This window comes from Leptonychotes weddellii, chromosome 8 (genome assembly GCF_054177405.1).
Source record: "Leptonychotes weddellii isolate Sample4059 chromosome 8, ASM5417740v2, whole genome shotgun sequence".
Taxonomy (NCBI): Eukaryota; Metazoa; Chordata; class Mammalia; order Carnivora; family Phocidae; genus Leptonychotes; species Leptonychotes weddellii.
Window position 1 is genome coordinate 25,383,993 of NC_138376.1, and position 26,049 is coordinate 25,410,041.

The following is a 26,049-nucleotide window of genomic DNA, read 5'->3' on the forward strand; positions in this document are numbered from 1 at the left end:
AAAAAAAAAAAAGATTTTATTTATTTGAGAGAGAGTGAGAGCAAGAGAGCGTGTGAGGACACATGCATCTGAGGGGGAGGGAGGCAGAGGGAGAAGGAGAGAATCTCAAGCAGACTGCTCCCTGAGCACAGGGCCTGGCTCGGGGCTCGATCTCACAACCCTGAAATCATAACCTGACTCAAAATCAAGAGTTGGATACTTAACCAACTGAGCCACCCAGGTGCTCCCACCATCACAAATTCTTTAAACAAATTAGTTGTAATCCTCCCCCCTTCAGTTGAACTACTGAAAATGGCCAAGTATCTAATCTTGCAAAAATTCACAAACACAGAACATTTATTTCTGCACTATGTATACATATACAGGTCAGATTACTGATCTTATAAAGAAAAACCTTCTATCTGCTGAATATACAATCAGGAACATCACCCAAAAATATGGGGGTAGAAAAGAGTTAAGAAAATCAGGAAATCAGAGTTAAAGAGGGAATGTCAGAAGACCAAGAATTAGCTCAGATTCTCAGGAAGATTAGATACCTTCTCTTTCCATTCTCTGAACAAGAAACTCAAAAAGATCCAAATTACTTATGAGAAAAAGAAAACTACCCAAATTTTGGACACAAATTAAAATGGGAAGTCAGAATAATGAACTGATTCAGTTAAGCACAAACAACAGCATCTTTTGGCTGTGAGCAATACTTATTCTGAACCACAAGAAGCTTCTCTCACCTCTGGAGCACCGATGATACTGCTGCTAAGGCCACAAGCCCACCGGGAATCTCTAATGTGACTGAAATCATCTCTGAGTGACTCAAAAACCAGACTAGAAAAAGGATGAGCAAAATAGAAAAGGTTCTTATTAGGGCTTTCCAACATCAACTTGACAGGAATCAAATGTCAAATGTCAAATTTTTGACAAGAGTGGTCAAAAAATAAGTACTTGTGACTACCGTGAAGAAACTGCGAATTTCATAAAACCAGAAACATGACAGCAGGTAGGCAATAGGAATTGGGCTGAAGAAGGCTCAGTATTTTCAAACCTAAAAATTAACTCATACTATTTAAAATGAGAGGACTGTGAGAAAAAAGAATGTATGGAAAATTTCATTAAGAGTACGTTTACACTAGCATTTACCCACTTCTTAGAGCCGTAGCAAGTCCAAGATCATTTCTTGTCTCTTCTTTTCCTGTCTATTTACTGATCCATTAATTTTATTACTTTTTAGAACTGATCATTCTAACTACCATCAGCAGTTACACCTTTTCCAAATAGAAAGTAAAGAACAAGCATTCTGCCATGAAAAGGCAAGGTGGTGGCACTGTTCTAGATTTAAAGAGACGTAACCACCAAGCACAATACATGGTCCTTGAAGTCCTTGATTGGATCCCAATTCCTTAAAAACATGAAAGAGGGTTATAAAAGATACATCTGGGGAGAACTGAGGAAATTTAAACATAGGCTAGATATCTTTTACTAATAATAAGTTTTTGTAAATTATCTTCCTATCTTAGTATGTGATTATTTAAGAGAATGCCTATTTTTAGGAGAAGCACGCTGAAATATTTAAGGATGAAGGGTTGTGATGCCTACAATTTTCAAATGATTAAAAAGATGTTTATACAGAGAAAACAAATTATGACAAAAATGTTTACCACTGTTGAATCTAGGTGGCAAGTATAAGGGTAAACACTACAATTCTTCATAATTTTCTGTAGGTTTGAAAAGTTTATAATAAAAAGGCAAATGGAAAAAAGAGAGAGAGAGAGAGGGTATCCTTTTTTCCTGCCCCTGGAAGTCAGGAAAATTCAGTGAGAATTACTGCAACCATCTTGGGAACAGAGAGACCTACCAGGAACCTCAGGGGACCTAATGAGGATATGCCTGATATGCTAAGGATGATCAATCAGAAAGAGGGAAAAATTGTTGTGTCCTTGATGATATAAACTACTAAACTAAATCTGGCAACCCCAGAGCCATCTTACACTGGGCATTCTTGTCATCTGAGATAATAAAATTGGCTTATTGTTCGTTTCTTAAAAAAAAAAAAAAAGGAAAAAGCAGATTCTAAGTACAGAGCAAATTCAACACTGGCATTGAAGAAGTTTAGTTTCCAAGTGCCTTTGGCTAATAAGTCATGATCAAATTATTTTTCCTTTTTTTAAAAAAAACTGAGGTGAGATTCACATAACATACAATTAACTAAAGTATCTAATTCAGTGGCATTTAGTATTTTCACAATGTTGTGCAACCACCACCTCTCTCAAGCTCCAAAACTTTTTCATCACCTCATACCCATTAAGAATACCCCATACCCATTAAGTAATCATTACTCATTCCTCCTTCTCCCTATTCTCCACCCCCCCAATTCCCTGGCAACTACTAATCTTCTGTCTCTTCGATTCTGCCTATTATGGGTAACTTATATAAAGGGAATCATACAATACATGACCTTCTGTGTCTGGCTTCTTTCACTTAGCATAGTATTTTCCAGATTCATCCCAAATTGTAGCATGTTAATCAGTATTTCATTCCTTTTTATGGCTGAATAATATCCCATGCTATGTACACACCACATTTTGTTTAGCCATTATCTGTTGACAGGCATTTGGGCTGTTTCTACTTTTTGATTATTATGAGTAATGCTGCCACAAGCATTTGTATACAACTGTTTAAGTATATGGCTTCATTTCTTTAGATATATACCTTTGAGTAAACCTGCTAGGTCATATGGTAATTCTGTGCTTAACTTTTTGAAGAATCACCTGTTTTCTATAGTAGCAGAACCATTTTACATCTCCACCAAAAATGTACAAGTGTTCCTATTTCTCCACATCCTTACCAACACTTTTTTTTTCCAATGATAACTATCCTACTAGGCGTGAAGTGATATCTGATGGTTTTGATTTGCATTGCCTTAATGACCAATGACCTTAAACATTTTTTCATGTACTTGTTGGCCATTTGTATATCCTCCTCAGAGAAATGTCTACTCAAATCCTTTGTTCATTTTTTGACTACGCTGTTTATCTTCCTGTTGTTGACCTGTAAGAGTTCTTTATATATTCTGGACAGTTGACCCTTGTAATATAGATGATTTACAAATAGGCTGGTCTTTCTTTTTCTTAATAACGTCCTTTGAGGAGCACCTGGGTGGCTCAGTCGGTTAAGTGTCCAACTCTTGATTTAGGCTCAGATCATGATCTCAGGGTCGTAAGATCAAGCCCCGAGTCTGGCTCCACACCTCCACACTCAGCACGGAGTCAGCTTGTCCCTCTCCCTCTGCTCTTCCCTCCCCCACCCCCCCCGCCCCGACTTGTGTGCACTCTCTCAAATAAAATGTCTAAAAATAATAATAATGTCCTTTGATACACAAAAGCTTTAATTTTTATGAAATCCAATTTATCTAGTTTTTCTTTCACTACTCATGCTTTTGATGTCAAATATTAGAAACGATCACCAAATCCAAGGTCATGCGGATTTATCCCTTTGTTTCTTCTATTAGCTTGACTGTTTTAGCTTTTATATAGACCAATGATCCATTTTAGTTAATTTTTTTTTTTATAAGGAGTTAGGTAGTTGTCTAACTTCATTCTTTTGCCTGTGGTTATCCAGTTGTCCCAGCACCACATGCTGAAGAAGATCAAACATTTTTAAGAGAAAACAAAGCTGGACAAACTCTTGGGTATGGGTGGGATCCTGCCCTATTTAAGACCCTAGCTCTTGGTGACACTTACATGGCAACTGCAATCAATGGTGAAGCTGAGATTTGGGAAATCAAGCGGGAGAACAAGCTGAGACATGCAGAGCACCTCACCTTAACTCAAGTATGGTAATCCTTAGGCTCAAGATCACCCTAAATGATATTTCCTATTCCCACCAGTTTCTAGGACTAAAGAAAGCAACATTTATCTAACGATCAAACTACATTATAAGCACAAAGTTTTGCCCTCTCTATCAGTAAGTATGCAGTATTTACTCATTTATTTTATTTAAGTTTTAACTCATTCATGACTGTAGGTACTGGAAACATAAAGATAAATAAGACAAAGTCTCTGCTACAAAGAAATGCAAAGTCTATCAAGAAATATTTGGGAACAATTAATCACAACTCAATGTGGTAAGTGTCAGAGGAGAAACATAACCAAGGACTGTGAAAGTACAGAGGAGGAAATACCTAATTCAAACTTAGACTTCGAGGGAAAGCTTCATCGACCAGGTAATATCAAACTGATGGCCTCGTTAACCACCTAGAGGAGGAGTGAAGGAGCAGTTAGAGGGAGAGAATGTGCAAAGGCACACAGAGGAAGAAGAGCTGTATGCCTCTTTTCTCTGGGAACCACCTTCCTTGTCCCCAGGAAAGCAGATATAAAATAAGACAAGAACATAACGTGTTAGTAAATGACTCTGCTCCAAACCACAAAGGATTAGTCCAGGAATGAACACCTGACCCAAAGCTGAATCAATCTCAACCTTTCCCTGAGAATTTTGGGCCTGGAGCTGAAAGTGAGACCAATCTCTCCCTGAGTACCTGGAGCTTTTAGTGCCATATTCTGCCCACTGGAAAAGGCACAGAAAAGTGCTCTTCAGAGAAAAAAGACCACAAACTCACAAACAGCCAGAAAGAGAGAGGCCTGACAACGTTCAAATCCCTGATTCTGGTTGTTTCTGAAACCCAAATGAATTTCTAACTTAGGTTCTAAGATATCCTCCCAGGATCTCCTTACTAATTCTCATTTTTACTTGGGCTAGTTTGACAGGGTTCTGTTCACCTCCAATAAAGTCCTGATAAAAGACTGAGAAGTACTGCAAAAGTGACAAACCCAAAATGTGTAACAAAGTTCAAGTGAAATGAGGCCTCCCCCCATCTCAGGCTGGGAAGCCCAGCAGTGCTTGTGTATAGCAAACCAGTTGGTTACACTCCACATGCACTCCAAAGCTACATGGAGCCTTACGAGCTTTGGACAAGAAAAAGAAATTGCTCACAGAAGACTGCTAACTTCAGTAAGGTTTTGCAAAACAATCCAATCTGCAAAACACAATCCAGCCCAATCCAGCCTCCTAGAGAGGAGATGTGACACATAAGAATATAATGACTAAGCAAAGCCCTTTCTGCCTATACAGCCAAAGATCCAAAACCTCTAATGGTCAGATAATTACTTTGCTGAATTTCAGCAACTGAATTCTTTGTGCCACTAGGAAACTGTGAGACCCTGAATGACTACAATGTAGACAGCCCCTTTCAAAACACTTCTCACAGGGTTCCCCCAAACTGCCATCCCCTCCCCTCATTAAAGTATTGTCTGACAGAAATGCAGCTGGGGAGGGGGGCAATATCCAGGGGTGACATTCCATAGAAGATTTGAGAAAGCTCTAAATCCAGAATTTTCCACTCATGCCCTTGAGGTAGGAAGATAAGCAAAACCAAGGAGAATTAAACCTGATCCCAGCTATTCTCTTCAGCAATCTTAGAGACTAAAAAGCCTAAATATTACTGGAGTTGGTTATCAATGGGAATGAACCAGTATGAAATGGATGATGAGAAGTGAACTGCAGTTTTAAAGGAGTTCTATCAGCAGGAGGCTGTAATTATACTCCTAGTCAAACCCTAGGTCCAAAAAGTAGCATCTTCCTGGGAGGAGAAAGCTACAGCAGCATGGCCCTCATAAAAGGAACTATCTCCCACCCTGCCCCTATAGCCCCTGTGCTGCTCTTAAGGATGGTCCTGAAGAGTATCAGACATAGGGAATCTTTTTGGGGCAAGCCAGGCTAAAGCCTTCAATCCTCTGCCAGTGAAATGAGTTAACGGGGGACCATGAGCTTTGCTCATTATATCATACTGCTCTTGCCTACAGAAGACAGTATATGCTCTGTATTCTTCTCCTTATATCCCCCAGGCTGAGAATAGTGCCTGGCATATAGAAGGTGCTTAATAAATGGAATAAACTAGTAACCAAAATACAGTATTTTTCCTTTCTCCTTTTTATCTGGTTTTCTTCTCAAGCTCATATACTGGGACTATAAGAAGGAGGGCAGAGGAATAACAACAACAAAAAAATCTATCAGTTAGCCCACAGGCTGTAGGATCATGCAAATATTTATCTGGACCAATCAAGACCAAACTTGGGAAAGCACAGCTATCATCCTGAGACCTTCAGCTGGTGGGGTGGGGCACCTCTGACAGTAAGTCACAGTATGAGAGCCGGACCTGACTGCTTGGGGTCATGTCCCACTGGGGAGGGAGATGAGAGCATCCAGTTGTTACTTGTCTAGGCAATGCCCTCAATTCCACATACGACTCCTTAGGACAGAGTGATGTCATTCCACAGTTAACATGAGGGTGGGGGCACCCCGGAATTTGGAACTGAGAGTTTTCCCCACCGTATCTGGGCTATAAACTCCACATCTGGGAGCTTTTGACAGTCATTTTCTTCACCAAAGAGAGACCACTGCAAACACCTACACAGTACATAAAAAGAAACCTAACGGGGTACCTGGCTGGCTCAGTCATTACAGCATGCGATCCTTGATCTCAGGGATGTGAGTTCAAGCCCCACGTTGGACATGGAGCCTAATTTGAAAAGAAAAGAAAAGAAAAGAAAAGAAACCTGAGCTATTTTAAAGTCCAGTTTTTCCTAAAGCCCAAACATATTCGGGTCTTTGGGTTCTGTGTAACCTACCAACATCCTTAAAATGCCTCCTCCTACTCCAACACACACATCTTTAGCATTATCTAGTTTGAAGTGAGTTTGTTACGTGCAACATAATAGGCTCCGATTAATTCAAAATTACATAGTGTGTCCAGGGATAGAGTCTGTATGTGTGATACAAAGTCGGTTACAAAAGGCAGAAGAGGAACTGGAAAGATAAATTAAAACTTAACTCAGATCCAGTAATCTCACATTTGGGTATATATCCAAAAGAACTGAAAGCAGAGTCTCAATGAGATATGTGCACATCAATGTTCAGAGCATTATTCATAACAGCCAAAAGGCAGAAGCAACCCAAGTGTCCATCAACAGGTGAAGGGGTGAATAAAAATGGTATACGCATACAATGGAGTATTAGTCAGTCTTAAAAAGGAAAATCTGTTACATGCTAAAACTTGCATGAACTTTGAAGACCTCATGCTAAGTGAAATAAACCATCACACACACACACAAAAACAACACACAAGTACTGTATCATTTCACTTATATGAGGTATCTAGAGTAGTCAGATTCATAGAAACAGAAAGTAGAAGGATGACTGCAGGGGCTGAGGGAAGGGGGAAATAACAAAAACTCGTTATTGTTTTACAAGTATAGAGTTTCAATTCTGCAAGATGAAAAAGTTCTGAAGGCTGGCTATATAACATGCTTAACACTACTGAACTCTATACTTAAAAATGATCACTATGGTATGTTGTATGTGTACTTTACCACAATTAAAAAAAGATTAATTTGGATGGGACCAATATTTTTCATTAAGAAATTTGGACTTCTAAAAGCAAAGAGAGCATCTAGGAGGGCCTGGGTGGGCTCAGTCAGTTAAGCGTCTGCCTTCGGCTCAGGTCATGATCCCAGGGTCCTGGGATCGAGCCCAGCATTGGGCTCCCTGCTCCACAGGAAGCCTGCTTCTCCCTCTCCCTCTGCCTGCTGCTCCCCCTGCTTGTGCGCGCTCTTCTGTCAAATAAATAAATAAAATCTTAAAAAAGAGAGAGAGCATCTAAAGTTAAAAAAAAAAAAACTTTACTGAAATATAATTTACATAGCATAAAATTCACGCATTTCAACTGTACAATGTAATGATTTTTTAGTAAAGTTACTGAATTGTAAAAACATCACCATGTTTTAGAACACTTTCATCAGCCCCATAATGCCCTACTCTCCATAACATGTAAATGTTAGGGTACATAAATTAAGACTGCTAATCAATCAGCTGACCTGAAAATGGGGAAATTATACTGGATTATCCAGGGGAACTCAATGTAATCACTTCTCTTAGAGTGGTCTGAGGGAACTGGAAGAGAGAACCAGGGAGATCGCCACATAAGGACTCACACAGCATGCTGGCTTTGAAGATGGAAAAAACGAGGCCATAAGCCGAGGAATGCACGTGGCCGCTGAAAGTGGGAAAAGGCAACAAAATGGATTCTCCAGCAAGAACACAGCCCTGTTTTTAGCCCAGTAAGACCCATTTTGGACTTCTGAACTTCATAACTGTAAAATAATAAGTTGATATTTTTTTTAAACCACTAAGTTTGTGGTAATTTATTACGAAAGCAAAAAACTGTGGATGGCTGGCTAGTCGTTGTATTATTCTTTCTCCCTTACTATTTGAAAATATTCATCATAAAAGGAAAAAACTATGAATATGAAAGCAGACTAAAGAAAGATAATTAAAAAGGTACTGAGTCATTTCCTTCATCATAACTCTGCTTTCAAGAACTCAATTACCCGTAAGAGATGCACATTTAGAAATAACTCCCATTTTTCTGGTCCCCAATTTAAGTCATGAATAGTTCCTGAAAAGGTAAACAATAACTAGGTTCAGTGCTAACTGAAACTTTTGAAGATACTAACTAGAACGGCCCAGAGGAGACATGAAAATGTATGATACCCAAAAAGTCCCAAAATGCCAAACAGAAAACGTGATTCAGACAAAGCTATCTTCATAAACAAAACATCTGTGGTTTATTGTTATTCATGAAACTTTCTTTGGGACATAATTTTAAGTAGCAGTTACGAAATGATCAGGTAAATCTATAATTAAGTATGGTTTTCAAAAGTATGTTTACCTAACAGGAAACTTACAATAAGCCAGCAGTGGTCAAATGTGTCTTATCCTGCAGCCTAGTAAGAGAACTAATACTAGAAACTTTGGGGGTTTTTTATTCTACAAAAAGGACAAAGTGCCTAAAGGCTAGGTTGTAAATAAATACTCCATTCTCCATTCTCAAATCTAGCTGTTTTTCCACATACAGAGGAAAATGCATGGACTTTGAAAAGAAATACCACACACCTTTTATATACACCATTGATTAAAATGCTCTTGCCTTGGAAATTTCTTGAAGGCACACTACCGGTGCCAGCTTCAAAGCCTCTTCAGTTTCATCTTCCCTAAAGAACATGCTGACCATACCATCTTTGGAGATAATATAAAAGTCGACCTCAGTATACCTCATCTCCAAAAATACTTACTGGGGTACACATCTAAGAGAGAATCTAAAGCCCTTATGTTATCAATCTTATTTTCTCCCGTAAGAACGAAAAGGTAAACAAACCTTGACTAAGTTCTATGTAATATGATAAACAAAGCCAGTGCAATGTTATCACCACCAAATAATGCTACATGGCATCAATGCCAACTCTACTCATTCTTCAGTCAACCCATCTCCAAATACTCTATGGCTATACTTGACTACTCTCTGGTATATATGAGATAGATACCTTTAAAAAGCTTACTTAATACATACTTACAGCTAGGAGACTAAATTTAGATGGAACTCAGAGAAATGTGATAAAGGCAGATTTTATGATAGCTCACAAACCTGAGAAGACCAAGCCCCTTTTTCTTTTACACAATAATAAATGACAGTATAAATATGTCCGAGATTGTTGCCATTTTTCAGTAACTAATCACTGAGAACAAACAAGGAAGACAACATTTTTTTTTTATTTTTTATTTTTTTTAAAGATTTTATTTATTTGACAGAGAAAGACACAGCGAGAGAGGGAACACAAATGGGGAGTGGGAGAGGGAGAAGCAGACTCCCTGCCGAGCAGGGAGCCCGATGCGGGACTCGATCCAGGGACTCCAGGATCATGACCTGAGCCGAAGGCAGTCACTTAACCAACTGAGCCACCCAGGCACCCAGGAAGACAACATTTAAAGACAATTTCCTTTAAAAGTCCTATGACACTTGAAAACAATCTCACATACTCTGTTAATGTTTTCATGTTCTGGGCAACTAGCTACAGATGACAAGTAGTCAGGTCTAGACAGCTCATCCAACTATGGCATTTCTGGTACATTACGAAAGAAAAGGATTTTTTGAAATAGCTACTTCGGGCACCTGGGTGGCTCAGTCGGTTAAGCGTCTGCCTCTGGCTCGGGTCAGGATCCCAGGACCCTGAGATAGAGTCCCACTTGGGGCTCCCTGCTCAGTGGGGAGTCTGCTTCTCCCTCTACCCCTGCCCCCTGCTTGTGATCTCTGTCTCTCTCTCTCTCGGATAAATAAATAAAATCATAAAAAAAAAAAAATAGCTACTTACATGACACTGCATACTTGCCACCAGTTAGATTACTACAAAAAAAAAAAAAATCCCAAAACCATAAAAAAATAAAATAAAAAAAACAGGAAAAAAAATCTACCCAATTTGGTTTACAAAGAAAAACTAATAAAAACCCAGGAAAAAATTTTTCTGTAGCTTTTTCTGATTCTTTCTAATAAAGCGTGGTCTCTCAAAGACAGAAAAAGCAAGCAAACACACCAAAATAATGGAAACACAATGAAGGAATTTCTTGTATTTCTGGCTTCACAAAAGTCAAGGAGATCTCTCTCTCCGGCACCTTTTCTTTAGATCTTCTGTGATTGAGGGTAAAGCAAGTACACTTTTTCCACACTATTAAGATATACTAAAAATAACCAAAAATTTTCTTCATTCAGCATAAAGTCCTTCATGACTCCAATTTGTTAAGTTCCACTTAAAAATCACAGCAACATCTTTACAAAAGACTTGCCAACTAATAAATGAAGGAACAAAAGAATTAGAAAATTACCTTTTTGCAACCCACTCAGGCAATAAACAACTCAGGGCAAGGATCATCAATGGATACTAACACAGTTGGCAAAAGATTGCTGAGGGAAAGGATATTCTCAGTCTCTCACAGATTACGTATTAATTACAAAGAAAAAAAAGAGGTAGACACTATCATAAACAAATACTCAAATATAGCATAATAATGGGACAAACTAACAGCATATGCCTCTGGATGTGATACAACAGAAGACACACAATCATCCACGTATTATTTCTAACAACAACAACAAAAATGTTTGACCTGAATCTAATTATGAGGAAGCAATAAGACTAATCAACAAGACAGGACACTCTAGAGGACAAATGTGCTGGACTCTTAAAAAATGTCAATGTCATAGAACATCCAAATGACAACAGTGAGAGAAACTTGTTCTAGATTGAAAGCAAGTAAAGAGACATGACAACCAAATATAATGAGATGTCTGAGAAGATCCTGGATTAAAAAAAAAAACCACACACACACACACAACAAAAAACCCCCACATTATAAAGAGCATTTGGGGAACAAATAGGAAAATCTAGATATGGAATATATATTGGATAATACTATTGTTTCCGTACTAAATTCCTAGAGAGTGACAATAATATTGCAGTAATGTAGGATGATGCCATTATTCTTAGGAGATACTTGCTGAAGGGGCAAGGGGTAAAATGTCATGCTGTCTGCATTTTATCTCAAATGGTTCAAGAAAAAAAAAATTATAAATCCATACAGAGAATTCTCCTATTTTGCTGATGGGAATGTAAATGGTAGTTACTTTAGAAAAGAGTATGGCAGTTTCATGAAAAGTTAAATACAAAATAGCAATCCATTCCTAAGTATCTACTCAAAAGAAATTTGAGAATGTGTGTGAACACACATTCACACAAAGTCTTCCTAGAGAATGTTCACACAATTTTATTCATAGTAGCCAAAAAGTAGAAACAATCCAAATGTTCATCAACTGGTAAATGGATAAACAAAATGCTACATATCTATACAATGGAATAACCCTCAGCAACAAAAATGAAGGAAATACTAATACATAAACAGATGCCTCACAAACATGCTAAGTAATAAAAGCCAAATACAAAAGACCACATATTGGGGTGCCTGGGTGGCTCAGCTGGTTAAGCGACTGCCTTCGGCTCAGGTCATGATCCTGGAGTCCCGGGATCGAGTCCCGCATCGGGCTCCCTGCTCAGCGGGGAGTCTGCTTCTCCCTCTGACCCTCCCCCGTCTCATGCTCTCTCTCTCTCTCATTCTCTCTCTCAAATAAAGAAAAATCTTAAAAAAAAAAAAAAAAAAGACCACATATTATATGATTCCGTTGATATAAAAAGTGGAGAAAAACAACTATTAGAGACAGAAAAAAGATCAGTGGCTGCCTGAGATTGGGGGATAGTAATGGGGATTAACATAAACAGGCAAGGGCACCTGGCTGGCTCAGTTGGTGGAGCTCATGACTCTTGATCTCGGGGTTGTGGGTTCGAATCCCATGTTGGGTGTAGAGATTACTTTAAAATAAAATCTTAAAAAAAAAAAACCACCAGTAAACAGAAGAAATCTTACTGGAGTGATGAAAATATTATACAACTGGATTATAGTGATGGTTGCTCAATTCTTACTAAAAATCAATTATCCATTTTAGGGCGCCTGGGTGGCTCAGTCGTTAAGCGTCTGCCTTCGGCTTAGGTCATGATCCCAGGGTCCTGGGATCGAGTCCCACATCGGGCTCCCTGCTCAGTGGGGAGCCTGCTTCTCCCTCTCCCACTCCCCCTGCTTGTGTTCCCTCTCTTGCTGTCTCTCTCCCTCTGTTGAAAAATAAATAAAATCTTTTAAATAAATAAATAAATATCAATTATCCATTTTAAATGGGTTAATTTATAACATGTAAATTATGCTTCAGTAAAGGTGGTTAAAAATAAAGCAAATGTGGTAAAATGGCAATTATATAGGTATTCATTGTGCTAGTCTTTCAACTCTTCTATAGTTTTACAATTCTTCAAAATAAAAAGTTGGGGGATACAGATCAGAATGAACTCTACAAAATACACACACCCCCCAAATTTAGTGTATGTAACTGCAGATTACCTAAAGGAGGTAAAGGACATGTGTAACACAACTGTGAAATATTTAGCATTAAATAAAAGAAGAGCACAGCATGCTGGAATCTAGGGCCAATTTTTATCCAAGGATTTGATTACAATTTTTCTCACCTTAGGTGCTATTTTTTCCTAATTACTCTAGCAATACATGTTTACTGTAGAAAATTTAGGAATTACAGTGAAGAGGAAAGATTAAAAATTAAAGGGGCGCCTGGGTGGCTCAGTCGTTAAGCGCCTGCCTTCGGCTCAGGTCATGATCCCAGCGTTCTGGGATCGAGCCCCGCATCGGGCTCCCCGCTCGGCGGGAAGCCTGCCTCTCCCCCCTCCACTCCCCCTGCCTGTGCTCCTCTCTCACTGTGTCTCTCTCTGTCAAATAAATAAATAAAATCTTTAAAAAAAAAAAAGATTAAAAATTAAAGTATAAAAAAGAAAATAAAAAACAACTATACTCTCATAGGCAAAAATAACCATTAATAATTTGTTCTTCATCCTTCAGGTAAAACAGTTCCATTTCAGCAAAGGAAAGCTATCCATATATAACATCACAACTTGATCAACTGGCGTGCTGAAATTTTATAACATATCCAAACAATCCCATAAATCATAGTAAGAATGAAAAGGCAAAATAAAAAATTTTAGATGCAAATCCAATGCTTCCTTTCAGCTTCCAATTAAAAAATGCATGCACTAACCTCAGGTCTCCCCCCAAACCCTCCTAAAATACAGGTATGCTGCTCCAGATTGAAAGAATGTTTGTGCCTCCCAAAATTCACATGTTGAAATCTAACCCCCAATGTGATGGTATTAGGAGGTGGAGACTTTGGAGGTGATTAGGTCATAACGGTAGAACCCTCACCAACAGGATTAGAGAGATCCCTCTCCCGTTCCACCATGCGGGGTTTCAATGAGAAGTCAGCCATCTATGAACCAGGATCAGGCCCTCACTAGACATCAAATCTGCTGGCACCCTGATCTGGGACTTCCCAGCCTCTAGATCTTGTGAGAAATAAATTTCTGGTGTTTATAAACCACACAGTGTATGGTGTTGTTATAACAGCCTGAACAAACTAAGACAAATGGGGGGAAGAAGTCATAAACTCACAAGGACAAAGTGAGCAAGTGAGGAAGCAACATTTGGGGCCCTGGAAGGTAAACAGACAAGTGGTAAATGACTGAGCCAACCTGAGAAAGATGAATCCTCCTCAGCCGGCAGTGGGGAAAAGCAGAGAAGCAACTTGACTGAAAATGAGGATTCCCAAAAGGTTCAGGGATTAACAGCACTGGGTACCCTACAAGTGAAGGTGAAGAACGGATAAAAACAGGAGAGATTATGCATTCGCCTAAACCCAACTAGTTAGAACTGTCTAAACTGCATATGAAGCCTGGTGAATGCCTCACCCTGGAGGAAACGGGTGGGGCTTTTTTAAGCTCTCACTTAACAAAAACTAGTCAGGTCCACAGCTTCCAATCCACTTTCTGTGTCCTACTTTTAAAAAGGAGTAGACAGCCAAGAACAACCAAATACTTAAGGTAAAGTGTCGAATATGAAAGAAAAAGACTATAGGCAAGCAGACAGAAATGGAAACTTGAAGAAAACAACAGTGAGATCTCCCAGAAAGCAGAGCAAAAAAAATTGTCAAAAGCTGAAAAAAGAAAAGAGGACCAGACCAGAAGGTCCAATACCTAAAAAAATAGGAGATCTAAGAAAAGATAACACAATGAAGGTGAGGCAATCAAAGCATTAACTCCAAGAAATCTCCCAAGAACAAGACGGCAGTTTCCAGACAGAAAGAGCTCCCCAAAGCTGAGCACAAGGTAAGAAAATACATGCTGAAATGTGTCACCATCAAAATTCAGGACACCAAGGACACAGCAAAGTTACCAAAAGCTTCCAAAGAGGGAAAAGACAGGATTCATACAAAGAACAAACAATCAGAACAATGTTTCTACTGAGAAAAAGAAGACTAAGGAGCAGTGCCTTCAAAATTCCGAGAAAAATATTTCCAACCTTAAAATTGCTACCTAACCAAAACCGGGGTATCAATGAAGCAGCAGAGTAAAATATAGTTTCAGAATACAAAAAGTCTCAAGTTTTATCTCCTCTGCACTCTCAGGAAGTTTAAAAAAATGGGGTCCAGGAAACAAGGTTTCCAACAAAGGCTGGGGAGTAGGAGGAGTGTGAAAGAAATCCCCAGGGTCCCCGGGGTGGTAAGAGCTGTGCAGCAAACCCAGAGCCCAACCAGTCCAGATCAGAGGAAGTCAAATGCTCTGCAAGAAACTTCTTCAAAAAGGTAAAACGGATACGACACTGTCTGAACTTAACAAGAAGGGATTCATAGTTGGTAAGGACTTTGAGGGTAACTTAGGGAAAAAATATCTAAGACTGAGCAAACCAAAAGTTAACACAATTATTGCCCTTGGGGCAACAAAAGATTGCACAGAAAAGGAAAATGAATCTAAATATACTAATAACTCAAGTGTCAATAAGCATTTAAACAGTTAAAACAATATAAACACTAAAAACTGACTTAACCAAATTACAAATGATTAAAGTGGGAGAACAGGAGATAGGGTGAGTGAAACTACCATGTGCCAGGCACAGCTCTAAATCTTTACACAATATTAATTTATCTACTCGTCAAATAAAAACAGATATTGCCCTTATATATGAGAAAACCAAGGCACAGAAAGGTTAATAATTTGCCAAAGGTCATACAAACAGTAAGTAGCAGAAGAGCTTTGAACTTTTTTGCTCTTCACCACCACACTGGAAGGATTTAAATCTGCATTCAGAATGGAGGAAAGTATAGCAATAACTCCTCATTAGCACACATATGGACTCTGTGACCACTCTGATCAAATACAGACCTACAGAGGTACACAAGTGTCTCTGAAAAAAACAGAGTAACGGCCACTTCTGGAGAATGAGTTGAGAGAGGGAAAACACAGGGACTTATGTACTCTCTAAACTTTTCACAAGAAACACGTATTAGTTTTATAATTATGTATCTAAATAAAATTTTAAGAAGTTAAAAAACAGGAAACTGAAAAAACATGTGTAAGATATAACTTACACATACCAATTTTTAAAATGACAAAGATACCAAAAAGCAAGGGCATTTACAGGTATTTAAAACTATGCGGAACAACATCTGGGAAGGTACACAGGAGACTGATAGTAGGTACCATCTCAGACAAAGAGACACAAAACCTAGAATCAAAAAAAGACTTACCTTTCATTGAAAAATCTTTGGTAGTGTTTGAATAATTATGTTTTTCATAATAATGATTATTTTTTAATGTATGTAGAAGATTCAGCAATAAAATAGAACAGAATGAATTTCCATAAATGATCCCTGCTACAACGCAGCTAAACCTTGAAAACATTATGCTCAAGAAGAGAAGCCAGCCGCAAAGGCCACATGCTGAATGTTTACAGTTACATGCAATATCCAGAAAATGCAAATTCGGGAGAGACAGAAAGCAGAATGGTGGTTGCCTAGTGCTGGGGAGGTGAGAGGACTGACCACAAATTGGCATAAACCTTACTGGAGGGGCGCCTGGGTGGCTCAGTTGGTTAAAGAAATGACTCTTGACTTCTGCTCAGGTCAGGATCTCAGGGTTGTGAGACCGAGCCTCACCTCCGCCTCCACGCTGGGAGTGGAGCCTGCTGAAGATTCTCTCTCTCCCTCCACACTCCTCCCCTCCCTCCCCGCCTAAGTGCTCTCTCTCAAAAAAAAAAAAAAAATACAATACTGTTCTTCTGGTGAAAAAAAGACAAAAAATTAATGACTATGAAATCAGGATGATGGGTACACAGGATTCATTATACTTTTTCTTTTCAATATAAAAATGTCTATTAAAAAAATAGCCAATGCACACACGTAAAACTTAAAATTTCAGCAAGCAATCAAAGAAATGCAAACTAAAACATGTAATGCCTTTTATCTATCAGAATAAATCTACCCAGCAAAAATTAAAAATTATCATTCCCAGAAAGCAAGCTTTCTAATGCCTAACTGTTCAGATTATTAATTGTTACATCCTTCATGAAGGCAGTCTGTCAATGTTCAAGAACCTTCAAAAGGGCATAACTTTGACCTGGCAATTCCACTTCTAAGAATTTCTCCAAAATAAATATATAGGCTATACATATCACAATTTCCTTTTTTATTATTATGTTAATCACCACACATTACATCATTAGTTTTTGATGTCATATCACAATTTCTTAAAACATTAAGAGAGGAGAAAATAATTAGGAAAGCAAGCAGATATTTATAATAGTAAAAAACAACAACATAAACAATAAATGGCTTCTTAACTAAGTTTCAAAGTAAGTAATGGAATACTAGCAGCCATGAAAAACAGACATGGCAAGATATCTATGCTTAGTGAAAAAGCAGGCTGTAAAGTTACGTGTTATATATTTTTTAAAAGATTTTATTTATTCGTTTGAGAGAGAGAGAAAGAGAGAGTGAGCACAAGCAGGGGGAGAGGCAGGGGCAGAGGGAGAAGCAGGCACCCCACTGAGCACAGAGCCTGATGTGGGGCTCGATGGAGACCTGGAGATCATGACCTGAGCTGAAGGCAGACCAAGGCAGACACTTAACCGACTGAGCCACCCAGGCTTAACTTAAAATATACATCATATATATATATCTATAAATGCATATATGTGAACACAAACTGACAGCTGAGTAGTATTATAAGTGGCTTTCTTTCTTTTTTTTTAAGATTTTATTTATTTATTTGACAGAGAGAGACACAGCGAGAGAGGGAACACAAGAAGGGGAATGGGTGAGGGAGAAGCAGGCTTCCAGCAGAGCTGGGAGCCCGATGCGGGACTTGATCCCAGGATCCTGGGATCATGACCTGAGCTGAAGGCAGACGCTTAATGACTGAGCCATCCAGGCACCCCAGTGGCTTTGTTTCTTTATTGTTCAACATTTCTGAATTTGCTGGTTTTCTGTATTCAGTATTACTACTTTAACAGGAAGGAAAATTTCCTTTCCAGAAAAGCACACTTCCTTACCAAAAAAAAATGGACAAAGGGCATGTTCAGCTAATTCATAAAAGAAATATAAACGGACATTTTGGACATAAAAGTACTCATTAGAGGGACGCCTGGGTGGCTCAGTGGGTTAAGCCTCTGCCTTTGGCTCAGGTCATGATCCCAGGGTCCTGGGATCGAGTCCTGCATCGGGCTCCCTGCTCAGCGGGGAGCCTGCTTCTCCCTCTCCCACTCCTCCTGCTTGCTCTCTCTCTCTCACTCTCTCTCTGACAAATAAAAAAAAGAAAGAAAGAAAAAAGTACTCATTAAAAATGACAAAATATTAATTAAAACAAGTCACATTTTTTAATCTACAAAACTGAAAAAAATGTTTTTGATTGTAATATGCTTCATTGATGAGGTTTTTGTTTTTTTTTTTAAGATTTTATTTATTTGCGAGAGAGACAATGAGAGACAGAGAGCATGAGAGGGAGGAGGGTCAGAGGGAGAAGCAGACTCCCTGCTGAGCAGGGAGCCTGATGTGGGACTCGATCCCGGGACTCCAGGATCATGACCTGAGCCGAAGTCAGTCGCTTAACCAACTGAGCCACCCAGGCGCCCTCATTGATGAGGTATTAAAAGAACAGTCATTCACACAGTAGTGGTGGAAATACAAATTAGTCTGACCTTTATGAGAGAGACAATTTGGCAATTAAATATTAAGAGTATTAAAAGCCATGTTTATCTTTAGCCCAGCAATCTAATTCTAGGGAAAAAATTCTAAGGAAATAATTAAGGATGCAAGCAAAGATTTACCCACAAGGATATTCAATGCTGAGTTTATAGTGATAAAAAATTAAAAACAATCCTGATATCCAACAAAAAAAGGATTATTAAATTATTCTACATCCATATAATAGAATACTATGAAGCCTTAAAAGTAAAAATGTAGAATCGTATTAAAAATACCATAGTCATAAGAGATTTTAAGTGAAAGCAGATTACAAATAGTGTATATAGTGGTTGAAGAGTATCTGCCAAAATTCACATCTACCCAGAACCTCAGAAAGTGATCTTATTTGGAAATAGTCTTTGCAGATGCAACTAGTTTAGAAGCGGTCAGATTAGGCTGGGTCTGAAATCCAACTGACTGGTGTCCTTCTGCGGAGGGGGAAATCTGGAGACACACAGACAAGGAAGAAGGCCATGTGACTACTGAGGCAGAGGTTGGAATGAAACAACTACAAGCCTAGGAACCCCAAGAAATGCCATCAGAAGCTAAGAAGAGGTAAGGGAGGGTTCTTCTCTAGAAAGCATCAGAGGGAGCACAGCCCTGCTGATGTCTTGACTTCAACGTCTAGCCTCCAGAACTATACAAGAATAATTTTCTGTTTTAAGCCACCCAGTTTGTGGTAATTTGTTATGGCAGCTCTAGCAACCCACAAAGTGTATAAAACACAGCCATCAGGAGCACAGCCTCTGATCCCAAAATGCTTACATCTGAATCCTATTTCTACCACTTATTACCCATGTAACTTTAGGCAAGTTACTTAACCTTACCGAGCCTTTTCCTTTTCTGTAAAATGAGGTAACAGTATTTATTTCCTAAAATTATTGTGAACATTAAATTATAAAGTAAACAATCATCTGAAACAGTACCTGGAAGACAGTAAATATTCCACTTTCATAAAGCAAACAGGTACCCACACACACATACTACAGTATGTATTAGAAAAATACACATTAAAAGGTTAAAATTATCTCTGGCTCCTGTGAGTAGGGCTTATTTTTGTTTCCTTTTTACTGACTGGCACTTTCTAGCTTATCTGTAATGATTTATGTCACAATAAAATTTTATATTCTAATAAAATAGTTTTTATTTTTAAATTTAAAAAAATTTAAAGGCAGTTGGTTCCCAGTTGTAGTTGTATGCAAACCCCATCCCTCAGCCAGTGATTTCTATTCTCCCAAAGCCTATTATCAAAGTAATTAAAAAGAAAAATTAAAAACAAATGCTGGGGCGCATGGGTGGCTCAGTTGTTAAGCGTCTGCCTTCAGCTCAGGTCATGATCCCAGGATCCTGAGATTGAGGCCCACATCGGGCTCCCTGCTCAGCGGGAAGCCTGCTTCTCCCTCTCTCTGCCTGCTGCTCCCCTCCCCCCGGCAACTGTCAAATAAATAAAATCTTAAAAAAAAAAGAAAAAAAGAAAAGAAATGCTGACCAGAAAGCACTTTAGAAGCACACTGTGTATCATTCAATCAATCGAGTAGTAGGCTGTTGCTCCATAGTAAGCTGTGAATCACTGACCTCAAGCACAATAATTCAAGTGTGAACCCTTGGAAACACTTCACAGAGTCAAGCCTCAAACATAAGAAAACACAACTGTTCATTTTTAGACTTTTAAAATCCAGAACATAGTAATTTCAGTGGGGCTAAGTTCCATATTTGGAATAAACTGCTCCCCTCCCAAGATATACATTAACTTTGACAAATCATTAGAAAGCCACTCACAAAATCAATTACCCTTACAAGTGAAAAGTGTATTGGTTTCATCTGCACAAGGTGATTTAATAAGAATTAAACCTCTTCCATGTGTTTGGGGTCCCTAAAAAGTTTAACTTATAAAATGTGTTCCCTGACAATATCTCATAAGCAAATTCAGATGAACTCACTAGTTAACACATTTTGCTCTTAACACAGCAAAACAAAGTTTTAATAATTACATGTAATTAATGGATGAGAGTCTGTTGCTCAATACAGTGAAGGAATCCTACTGTATTTGAAGAGATCAAATCTACCACTGCACTTTTAGAAAACTACATACCTATTTGATCATCCTATCCAAATATCTTGATAGCTAACTCAGTGCAAGGGCTGTGGTATCCACTTTACTGGATAGGAAGAACAATTATTCAAATTACAATACCACTGTTGTTAAAAAATACACACACACACACATATACACATGCGCACACAGAAAATTCTCAAAGTATATGTGCATATATATGCACATGCAAAATTCTATAGGCATGGGAATTTTCTAAAAGGTACAGAAGAAATAGGGTCCCTGCTCAGCCTGGAGTCTTCTTCTCAGGCTCCCTCTGTCCCTCCCCGCACTGTGCACGCGCGCTCTCGCTCTCTCTCAAATAAATAAATAAAATCTTAAAAAAAGAAAAAAGATAAGCCAGAAAGGTAGAGGCAGATAAACCAAGACCAATCTTTGGAGGGCCCTGAATGTCAAGCTAAAGCTCTGTTCTTTATCTGGTGTGCAACAAGGGCACTGTTTAAAGGTTTTTAAGAAAAAAAAAAAACGGCCCAGATCAAAGCTGTGATTTAGATTAATCTGGTAGTGGTATGTCCACAAAATGGATTGGAAGGAAGAGAGCCGGGTGTGGAAAGCCAATTTGGAGAGTATTCCTGTTAAGGTGGTGGCAAGGAAATGGAAAAAAGAGCTGGGAAGCGCACTGTAGAGTGGAAACAAATGGGGTTTGGCAAATGATTTGAAGTGTCCAGGAACAAGAGGGCATTGGATAGAATTCAGTTCAAGCCTAACATCTGGGAGACCAATGGAGCTATTAACAGAAAAGGGAAAGATCAGAAAGAAGAGCTGGCTGGTAGGATGGGGAAAAGGATGAACTGACCTTTTAAAAACACATTTAGTTTTTTAGTTTTGGGCACCAACAGAACATCCATAATATTTTCCCCCATCAGAAAACCTTGCACACTTTTCTGGCCCAATTTTTAGGTTTAGCCAAAGAGAGTATTTAATATAAGTAAAGGATATATTTAATACAGAGTCAATGAGAAGCCAGTCCCAGAGCATATGACATAATCAAAATTAAGCTACACAGGATTAAGTTGGACATCTACCTCACACCCTATACAAAAATTAACTCAAAATGGGTGGATGACCTAAATATAAGGAGTGAAACTGTAAAACTCTTAGAAGAAAATATAGAAAAATCTTCACGACCTTGGATTAGCAATGGATTATTAGATATAATGCTGAAAGCACAAGCAACAACAAAAAATTAGATAAACTGGACCGCATCAAAATAAAAACGTGCACTGAAGGACATTACCAAGAAAAATGAAAAAATAATCTACAAGAATAGGAGACAATGTTTGCAAATCACGTATCTGATAAGGGTCTAGTATCCAGCATATATAAAGAACTCTTACAACTGAACAAAAAAAGAAAAAATCCAACTAAAAAAAGCAAAGGACTTGAATAAACACTTCTCCACGGAAGTATACAAATGGCTAAAAAGCATATTAAAAGACATTCAATATCATTAGTAATTAGAGAAATACAAATCAAAATCACAATGAGGTACCACTTCATACCCGTAAGAATGGCTATAATTTAAAAAGAAGGAAAATAACAGTGGTTGGCAAGGGAAAGAGAAATTGGGACAGACCTTTGTTCATTGCTGGGGGGATATAAAATAATTCAACTGCTGTGGAAAATAGTTTGGTGTTTCCTCAAAAAGTTAAACATAGAATACCATAAGATCCAGCAATTCAACTCCTAGGTTTATAACCAAAAGAAGTAAAAACAGGCACTCAAACACACACATGTACATGCATTTTCATAGCAGCACTATTCACAATAGCCAGATGTTGGAAATGGCTTGGATGTCCATCAACGGGTGAATGGATAAATTGTGGCATCAACATATGCTGAAATATTATTTAGCCATAAAAAAGAATGAAATACTGATACATGCTATACAACATGGATGAACCTTGAAAGACACTAGACACAAAAGGAGTAATACTGTATGACTCCCTTCATATGAAATACCCAGAATAGGTACATGCATAGGGAAGAATTCAGATTGGTGGTTGTCAAGGCAAGGGGGAGAAAATGGACCTGGGTCGTTGCCAGGGCTTGGGTTTCCAAAGAATGATGAGCAACTGCTTTAACAGGTGTAGGGTTTCCTTTTGGGGTGATGAAAATGTTTCCACTAGACATAGGTGGTAGCTATCACATTGTGAATACACTAAATGCCACTGAAGTGTTCACTTTGTCATGGTTTAATTCTATGTTATGTTGATTTCATCTCAATTTTTTAAAAAATCAATAATATTCCAAACAAAAAATAAAAATAAGCTTCCTGATTCCATTTGTCACATTCTAGCCAAGCCAAGATCCTAGATGGCTCTGCTCCACTTGCTCCTTCCTGGTTTCACTCAGGAAACATCCTTTACCTACAATACACTGCTTTTCCATCAATTCAAATCCCCTAATTATTTCAAAACTTCTAAGAACACAAGTTGCCCATAGCAGTCATTCAATCTTTGTGAATCACTGGTTCTATTTGATTCAGTCCATTCCTACCTGTTCTGAAATTTTATTCAGTTATTTTAGTATTGATATATGAATGTTTCCTCATTATCCCAAAACTTTTCTCTGATCATTTCAGACATGTTCTTTTCCTATTAGAGCACAAATTATAATAGTGGCTGTCTTCTACTTTTTGTATTACACTGCTAAGGATCTATCCAAAATACATTTATTTAAATACTGTCTGGTTGATAGTTTTTGCTGTTACGTGCTACACAAATTTTGTGTGGAAGGAGTGGGAAGATAAGAGATGGTGAAGAAACCACCTCCACCCACCCTAGCTATAACAGAGATTAGTTTTGACCTCATCTATGATCAGAAATATAAGTCCCACAGCAATACTGTTTGTAAAGACTTCCTGTAGGACAACAACGTGCTTTTTACTGTGTTCCTTTTAAAACTAAAATGAATCTAGATGCTCTTATTTGTAAACTTTTTTATATCATACCCAGGAGTCCCAACTTGTATGTGCCACTCAAAAAACGTAAGAACAAAGTGGAAAAGAACTCTAAAGCAAGAACTCTCAACCTTCTTAAAAATGTCATAGAGTGTGGGGGCACTGGGGTGGCTCAGTTGGTTGAGCATCTGTGTGCTCAGCAGGGAGTCTGCTTGAGATTCTCACTCTCCCTCTTCCTCTGCTCCTTCCCCCACGCTCTCCCTCTCCTTCTCCATCTCCCCCCACCTTGCCCTCTGAATCAATCAATCAAATATTTTTTAAAAAGTCATAGAGTGCACAACACTCTGTCACTGAGTGTTATGCAATCCTTCCCTACCCTCTCCCTAAAATTGTTGCTTGGCACACATTATTTTCCAGAAACCCAGTATTAATATCATGGTTTATCTGATATAAAGGGACTTTTCTTAGACTCATGCATATAAACCAGAGAGTGGATGAGAAACTCATTTACCATGCAGGTGACTGAGAAATGGATTAAGATCAGGCAGGAGAGGTACTGTAAAATAAGAGATACAACTGATTTTCACATCTAGATTCTGATTTTGCTTCATTCTGTCAATTATACCTTTATTTTATCCAGTCGGGTGCCTCTGACAATGTTGACAAAGTCAAAAGGACATGACTGTATAAAAATGTTTTTCCCTAGTTAACTTTTCTAGAAAACATCTGTTCCACCCATCATGGGCACATGTAATGTTCCAAAATATACACACTACTTCCTGAAGACACCTGCAGGTAACCTAGTATGTTGCAACACCACAACTGCAAAGCACCATCCAAATGAAGTCAACACTGGCTATATGCTAGTCAAAATTATTGTATTTATATCTGTACCAAGAAATAAGGCCAGTACTCGGGCGCCTGGATGGCTCAGTTTGTTAAGCAACTGCCTTCGGCTCAGGTCATGATCCTGGAGTCCCTGGATCGAGTCCCGCATCGGGCTCCCTGCTCAGCAGGGAGTCTGCTTCTCCCTCTGACCCTCCCGACCCTCCCCCCTCTCATGCTCTCTGTCTCTCTCTCTCAAATAAATAAATAAAATCTTAAAAAAAAAAAAAAAGAAAGAAGGCCAGTACTAATTCCTAAGTTAATGTCCTCTAAAAATCTAGAAGTATTAAAAAATAAAATAAAATCTAGGGGCAGCTGGTTGGCTCAGTTGGTACAGCATGAACTCTCTTGAGTTCAAGCCCCATGTTGGGCATGGAGCCTACTTTAACAAAATAAATAAATAAAATAAAATCTAAAAGTGTTATTTGCCTCTTGTCACAAATGCTAAAGAACTCACTTTAAAAACATGAGACAAATGATTCTGAGGGCCAGAAGTGAACTTCAAATCTTATGTTAACACTAAACTGTAGACTTAAAATTGGTTAAAATGGTTTTATGTTAAATTTTTTAAAAATCACATGGAAGTTCTCCTCTGAATCATGCTGGTTTCCCCTTGAAACAAATAAATCTATTAAGCTACATTAAAGGATGAGAAATCATTAAATGGAATGTGCTTAAATTATAAATGGTTAAAAAGCTTCAGTGATTTGAATTAACAGAAAATTTCTGACCTCTTAAGGAAGGTGTTTATTAGATATTCTCCATCTCAAAGGAGGGTATAAGCAATGAAAAAGTTTTAAATTGCAGTAAGAGAGATTTAGTTTTGACAAAATTCTAACTAGAAAAGTAATTAAACACTATAATAAGGTATCATGCAAATTTCTGCCCTCAGGGATGCAAGAATAAGCTGTCTTGGAAGGATTATATGCAATTCTTCAGGAAAAACTGGAATGAACTAGAGAATCTCTTAAGCCTGCTTCCAGTTTTAGAATTCCAGGTTCTATACTCACAGCCCAGTAGTGTCTCTGCAAGACATTCCACCTGCAGAAAGTTATAGTAATCCACAAGTCATTTCAGTTGGCTTCAGATACTGGGTCTTTTCACCACACCATTTATTCACTTTATGTACTCACTTAGGAACTGAAAATTGACTACTTTTGTTAAGAGGCAGTTCCATCAATCTCCAGCAGCATGGCTGCCAGCTCAGGTATAAACACTACAAAAACACTTAAACTGAAACATACTTCATCCCAAATTAAACAAATAGAAATATCTACATAATGCACAATGAACTAAAGACTAGGGAAAAAAAATCCTTTATAGGGTAGGTAATTTACAAAGCCAAAACATCCAATTTAGTCAGTTCTTCAACGGCTTAAGAAGTTATTTGTTACCGGGGCGCCTGGGTGGCTCAGTCATTAAGCGTCTGCCTTCAGCTCAGGTCATGATCCCAGGGTGCTGGGATCGAGCCCCGCATCAGGCTCCCTGCTCGGCGTGAGGCCTGCTTCTCCCTCTCCCACTCCCCCTGCTTGT

General features: G+C 38.4%; 1 protein-coding gene across 10 annotated transcripts in view; it reads right to left on the minus strand.

Moving 5' to 3' along the window:
- LOC102751017 (protein ILRUN) overlaps positions 1-26,049 on the minus strand; it is a 92,397-nt gene that overhangs the window by 62,396 nt on the left and 3,952 nt on the right. The window contains exon 1 of one of the 10 annotated variants that reach the window (XM_081828031.1): positions 14,073-14,194. The exons of the other annotated variants lie outside the window; for them this stretch is intronic. The gene's annotated coding sequence lies outside the window, so the exon portion shown is untranslated. Of the gene's footprint in view, positions 1-14,072; positions 14,195-26,049 lie in introns of those variants that run through there. 10 annotated transcript variants of the gene reach the window in all.